This window comes from Daphnia magna, linkage group LG10 (genome assembly GCF_020631705.1).
Source record: "Daphnia magna isolate NIES linkage group LG10, ASM2063170v1.1, whole genome shotgun sequence".
Lineage (NCBI taxonomy): Eukaryota > Metazoa > Arthropoda > Branchiopoda > Diplostraca > Daphniidae > Daphnia > Daphnia magna.
The window spans coordinates 2899820-2905148 of NC_059191.1; the positions used below are offsets into that span (position 1 = coordinate 2899820).

General features: G+C 36.2%; 1 long non-coding RNA gene and 1 pseudogene across 2 annotated transcripts; both read left to right on the top strand.

The window, feature by feature from the left end:
- The first annotated feature begins 448 nt into the window (after window positions 1-448).
- On the top strand, window positions 449-2214 carry LOC123476909. 2 transcript variants are annotated; one of them, XR_006651960.1, is made up of 6 exons: window positions 449-719; window positions 777-923; window positions 1037-1672; window positions 1748-1922; window positions 1990-2054; window positions 2113-2214. It is a non-coding gene; the product is annotated as an uncharacterized LOC123476909 (long non-coding RNA). The 2 variants fall into 2 exon arrangements; XR_006651961.1 differs by having other exon boundaries at window positions 1993-2054.
- A 1260-nt stretch (window positions 2215-3474) lies between these two features.
- Window positions 3475-5063, top strand: LOC123476930 (annotated as a pseudogene).
- Window positions 5064-5329: the final 266 nt, after the last annotated feature.

Genomic DNA, 5329 nt, shown 5'->3' on the forward strand with positions numbered 1-5329 from the left:
GATTTTTTTAGTTCAAATAATTCAAAAACCTGCACTACTTTCTAATAGAGTAAAGAAAAACGCGTCGTTTGGCATAAAAAAAATTAATTTAAGGATGTTTTGAAGTATTTTATTTTTATTTTTGGAAACGCCGGTATTAACATGGCGTTTATGGGGAGAAAAGTGGTGTACCTAATCATGTGAACGATACTTTAGCGCCCTGGGTGTAACTTCTACAATTTTTTCATGTTAAGATAACTTTTAGAGCACTTTCTCTTCTGAGAGAGGAAAAAAGAAAAAAAAATTTAGTCCTTATCAGTAAAAAGATATTCAAGTTTTCCTATGACCCGTAGCTCCATAAGAATTCACAAAAAAACGGGGGTATACCTAATCGTTTGGTGGGTACTGTAGGTGTGCTCTTTAGCCCTCACCTTCGTCTTTACTTGGCGTAGTTTGCGTACCTTTTCTTTGAGTGGCCGCCATTTCTGTTGTGTTGGTTTTGGTTGTTTTTTCGTGTTTTGTGGTTTTTTCTAGGGGTGTTTGTGTTTAGTTGGGTGTGGTTGTTTTATTCCTGGTGTTGTTTTGGCTGATGTTTGGGGAGTTTTGGCGTTGATTTTCAGTTTTTTTTTCTGGGTTAAATTCTATTGATTAATCTTGTTTCCTGTAGGTATTTGATGAGAAGTCTAGTTATTTCGTGCTTTGTTTGGCTTTCCAGTGTTGGGTTGAGGCCTAGGAGATTGGTAAGTTCAGATTTTATTTTGTGTTTGTTGAGATATTGGAAGATTTTTTCCTTTCAGGTCTTTTGCTCGAGCAGTTTAGGGGCATGCTCTGTTGTTTCTTCTTCTTCCATACATTCTTGGCAGAATGGGCTTGTATTGCTGTTGAATCTGGCTAGGTGGTCATTTAGACTATTGCGTCCTGTTCTTAGTCTGAATAGGATCCTGGTAATTCTTCTTGACTTGTACTTGTGTCATTTATGCATTCCGTTCTTTGTCCTTAGGTTTAAGTTTGGTTTGGTATCGCCTTTTTGTAATTCTTCTATATATTTTGCCCTTAGATGTTTTTTTAGGTGGGTGCTTTGCTCGTCCAATGAGAGCTCGTTGGCCCGAAAAGCGAGCCGAAACGGAAAAAAATTCGTCTCTCCAAAGTTGAAGCTTTCTAAACTTTTCGGCGCCGAAAATCGACGGAAAGATGGAAGACGAAAGCTGAAAACTGAACAGCCAGTCACAGCTTTCCATTTTTGATGCGCAAATAATTTTTGATATTTTGGCAACATCAGCAATGCCAAATCTGTCTGATGTCATTCGGTCAACAAATGGGTGTCGTGTGTTCCTCGTGATTTCTTGCTGTTTTTAATTGTTTTTCGATTAGTTTCTGGATAAAAATGCCCAAAAGGAGGTAACCGATGAAATCTCCTAATCTTGGAGTGAGCGCTGCGAGCAAACAAATTACCAACGCGTATTTGTTAAATTTATAATTTCAAAACTGTGTTGCAATGTGATTGTCATCGCTCATACTTTTATTATTATTAGGAATGAAAAACGAGTTAAAATGTGGTCAAAGGCAACGACTGAGAGATTCATCCAGTCTTTTGAAAAGCAGTCAGTTTTGTATGACGTGACGATATCTGATTATAAAAACAATGTGTCCCAAACTACAGCTAGAGCTGTCATCGGAAGGGAATTTTCCATCAGTATGCTGTTTACATTTACTACAAATTTTTGCAAATATATTCTGTTACATATGTTACGTAACTGTTGTTCAACAGGTACTGACGACGTCAAAAAGAAATTGAAGCAATTGAAGGACACCTACAGGAATGAAAAAAAGGCTGAGTGAAGAGGATCCAAGTGGCAGTGGTTTGAATGGTTCCAAACGTGCGAAGAAGCGTTGGATATATTTCGACCAAATGGGATTCCTGTCCACAGTGCATGATGATGCCGGTATGTATATATTATATTAAATTTTTTATACGTAGGGTGACAATTACGAATATTTTCTACTTATCAGTAGGGTCACAAATGTGGACGATGAGGATGAAGAAGGAAAACAAAACGAATATTTAGAGGAAGAAGGTAAACGTGTCAAAAATTGGAGGTTGAGAGCAATATTTGAAACGGGAAATTTTTATAGTTCTTCTTGTAGGGGAGAGCGGGGTTGGATGGGACAAAAAATTAACACCGAGTGTAACTTCCTATATCTTTTAAATATACAGAGTTAGGAAAATGTTTTAAATGAACATTAAAGGCATTTATTTAATCTTTCTAAATCTTTTTAAAATTTAATTTATATTTAAAAATGCATAAGCGGAAATGTTAAGAATGAAGTGACTTCGTTTATAAAAATCACTTTCTACACGGGGTTGCTTGGGATACTCTTCTTAATGTTAGTTTTTGTGCATAAAATGACGGAAAAATAACAAAACTGGTATACCCATTTGGTGCGAAATTCAATTTTTTTTGCAACCATGTACATATCACGCAAGAAAAACACATTTTACGTTTAGAAATCTTAAAAAACAAAATTGTTTCTCAAAAACGAAAAATTTTCAATCGATAGCTGGCTTCTAATAATCGATTCATTACTTATAAATAATCAATGTGTTAAATATTCGTATCGATAAATGTCAAAGTTATGGCTGCTAGATTTTCAATGTTTTCACTTGTTGCCTGTAATAGGCCTATTAGGTAAACAATTGTAATTCGAGAAAATGTAGCATAGTGGTTCAAATAATCTAAGTTTTTAGTAATAATTTCAATCAATATTATCCTATAATATTCTTATTTTGTATGTATAGTGAAATGCCACGTACGCGTAGTAAGTGTTAGTGAAAAAAAAGGTTTTGCTTTAAAAAAAAAGTGGGTTAAGTCTAAGGAAGGTAGCAGTACAAGGACTATCCAAGTCCACTATTCAACGGCTACTTAAATCAAACAGTGTAATTGATGTCATCACTCTTTCAAGAAAACATGTCACAACCGTCAAGTTTTTAATGAACAAGAAGAATGTGAACTTACCAACTACCTGATTGTGGCACAAAAATTAAACCACGGACTGACACCAAGTGATACTAGAAAACTAGCTTATTCCTTTGCAAAATCAAACAACATTAAAATGCCATCTCGTTGGGAAGTGAACGAAGAAGCTGGGAAAGATTGGTTTTCCTCATTCTTAAGACGAAATTCAAGGCTGTTGTTCATTAGGAAACCTGAAAGGACGAGCCAAGCTCGAGCTGCAGCCGTCAACCACGTCGTCATCGACAAATATTTCGATGACTTGTATGATTTGTATGAAAAGCACAAGTTTACAGAAGAAGAAATCTTTAACACTGACGAAACAAATAACCCAACAGTGGTGAAACCCCAAAATATTGTTGCCGAGAAAGGAGTTAAAGCTGTAATTTTCTGGTAATTTAATTGTTGAACTGAAATTACATTTTTATCTATTTTTCAGGTGAGTAGCTCTGTTGGTGGGGAGCAAGGGATTAATGTTACCATGTTAGCATTGGTAAACGCTGCTGGTAAAGCCTTTCCAGGTACCTTCATTTTCCCAAGAGTTAAGGTGAACCTCAACAAAATGATAAATTTGCCTGATGGTTTCCTCCCTTTAGCATGTCCTTCCGGTTGGATTACATCTGAGCTCTTCTTGATGTCGTTGCAGCATCTATTGAAACATGTTAACTGTTCTCCTGAGAAGCCAATCCTTCTTATACTTGACAATCACACTAGCCACATTAGCTATCCCGTAGTTGAGTTTTGCAAGAAAAGCGGTATAGTTCTGTTCACGTTGCCACCTCACACATCTCATGTGACTCAGCCCCTCGACAAGTGTTTATTTGGTCCGATGAAATCGGACATGTCACAAGAACACCGTCACTGGATGCGAAATCATCCAGGGGAGAGAATTTTCATTTATGATGTGCCTCAGTTAACAAAAGTACCACACGAGAGGAGATTTAATTCCAAAAACATCAAATCTGCATTTGTTGCCTGCGGTATTTATCCATTCAACCGACATGCAATCCCAGAGCACATGTTTGCACCATCGTCTGGGACTGATTTGCCTAATGGTATAGTAAATGAGAAATTATATTTAATGATTGTGTTTGATAATCGTTTATCTACTCAGTAGCACCACCGAATGAAACTGAAGGAATGAATTCACTGTCAGCTCTTGTGTCACAAAGAGATTCTCAACAAGATGTTTTAGGTGATATAGTTAATCGTCAGCTAAATCAGCAAGGTATTTTTATATAACATTGATTGTTAAACTGCATTAATTAACACTTTAAATACAATTACATTGCAGCTGGGGTGAGTATTGACGTCCAAGCTGATAATTTTTTCCCGTCAACTTCAACAAGTCAAGAAGATGGAATGTCACACTACCTTTTAACAATGAATAGTGGGAAGTTGCAATGAACTCCAATTTCGACATCGTCTAGTACTCTGCTTAGATCTGCTGTTTTGCCATTAACACTCACTGAAATGCCTTCAAACGAGCTGCCTCGTTTAAAAACCTTTACGCCAGAAGAAGTGTTACCTCATCCTAGAGTTGCCCAAACAGAACCAAGAGTACCCAGAAACACGAACAGAGGTTCTTCTCGTGTATTGACAAATTCTCCAGAAATTGCTAAGTTGAAAGAGGCACACAAAGCAAAAGTGTTGAAAGAACACAATCATATTTTAAGGGAAAACAAAAAATTTAGCAGTCCAAAAAGAAAATAACAAAAAAGTAAGATTTACTTGATAATTAAATTTTGAGTTACCGCATGGATTATTGAATTAATGTTTAAATATGTTCATCTATATGATAACTTTCCCTTATTTTATTGTCGTGAGCAGGTTTGTATTGCAAAGACTACAGCAACGACAACTCTACGTACCCAATCAGAATCAGTGCACCCACCGTCCAAGTCGCCTTTATTGGATTCAGCTACGGTGAAGGCGACGAACAATAAAAGAAAATTGAAATGGAATGATGAAAATGTTGATCCTGACAAGAACTACTCCCCGTCGCGGAAATCAAATACTATTCAACGAACCCGGATTCCTCGTGAAGTGAAACGTGTGTTTTTTTTGGGTTAAGCCCGTCTTAGTCATATCGCAATTTCAATTTAAAACAAAGATTTCTAGTGTTCATTACCATACTTGTGTGCATTTAAGTACCTTGCAATGTCACTAATTTATTATCGATATCCTATGTCAAAAATCAAAATGCCAAAGGTAAATGTAAGTGCTATTCATTAATTTATCATCTTTCTGTTCCAAATACGAAATGAGATCTTTGTATTCCAATCTTTATAAACATGTTCCATAACCTCGATACATAATGTAAATTTTCATTTACCTCA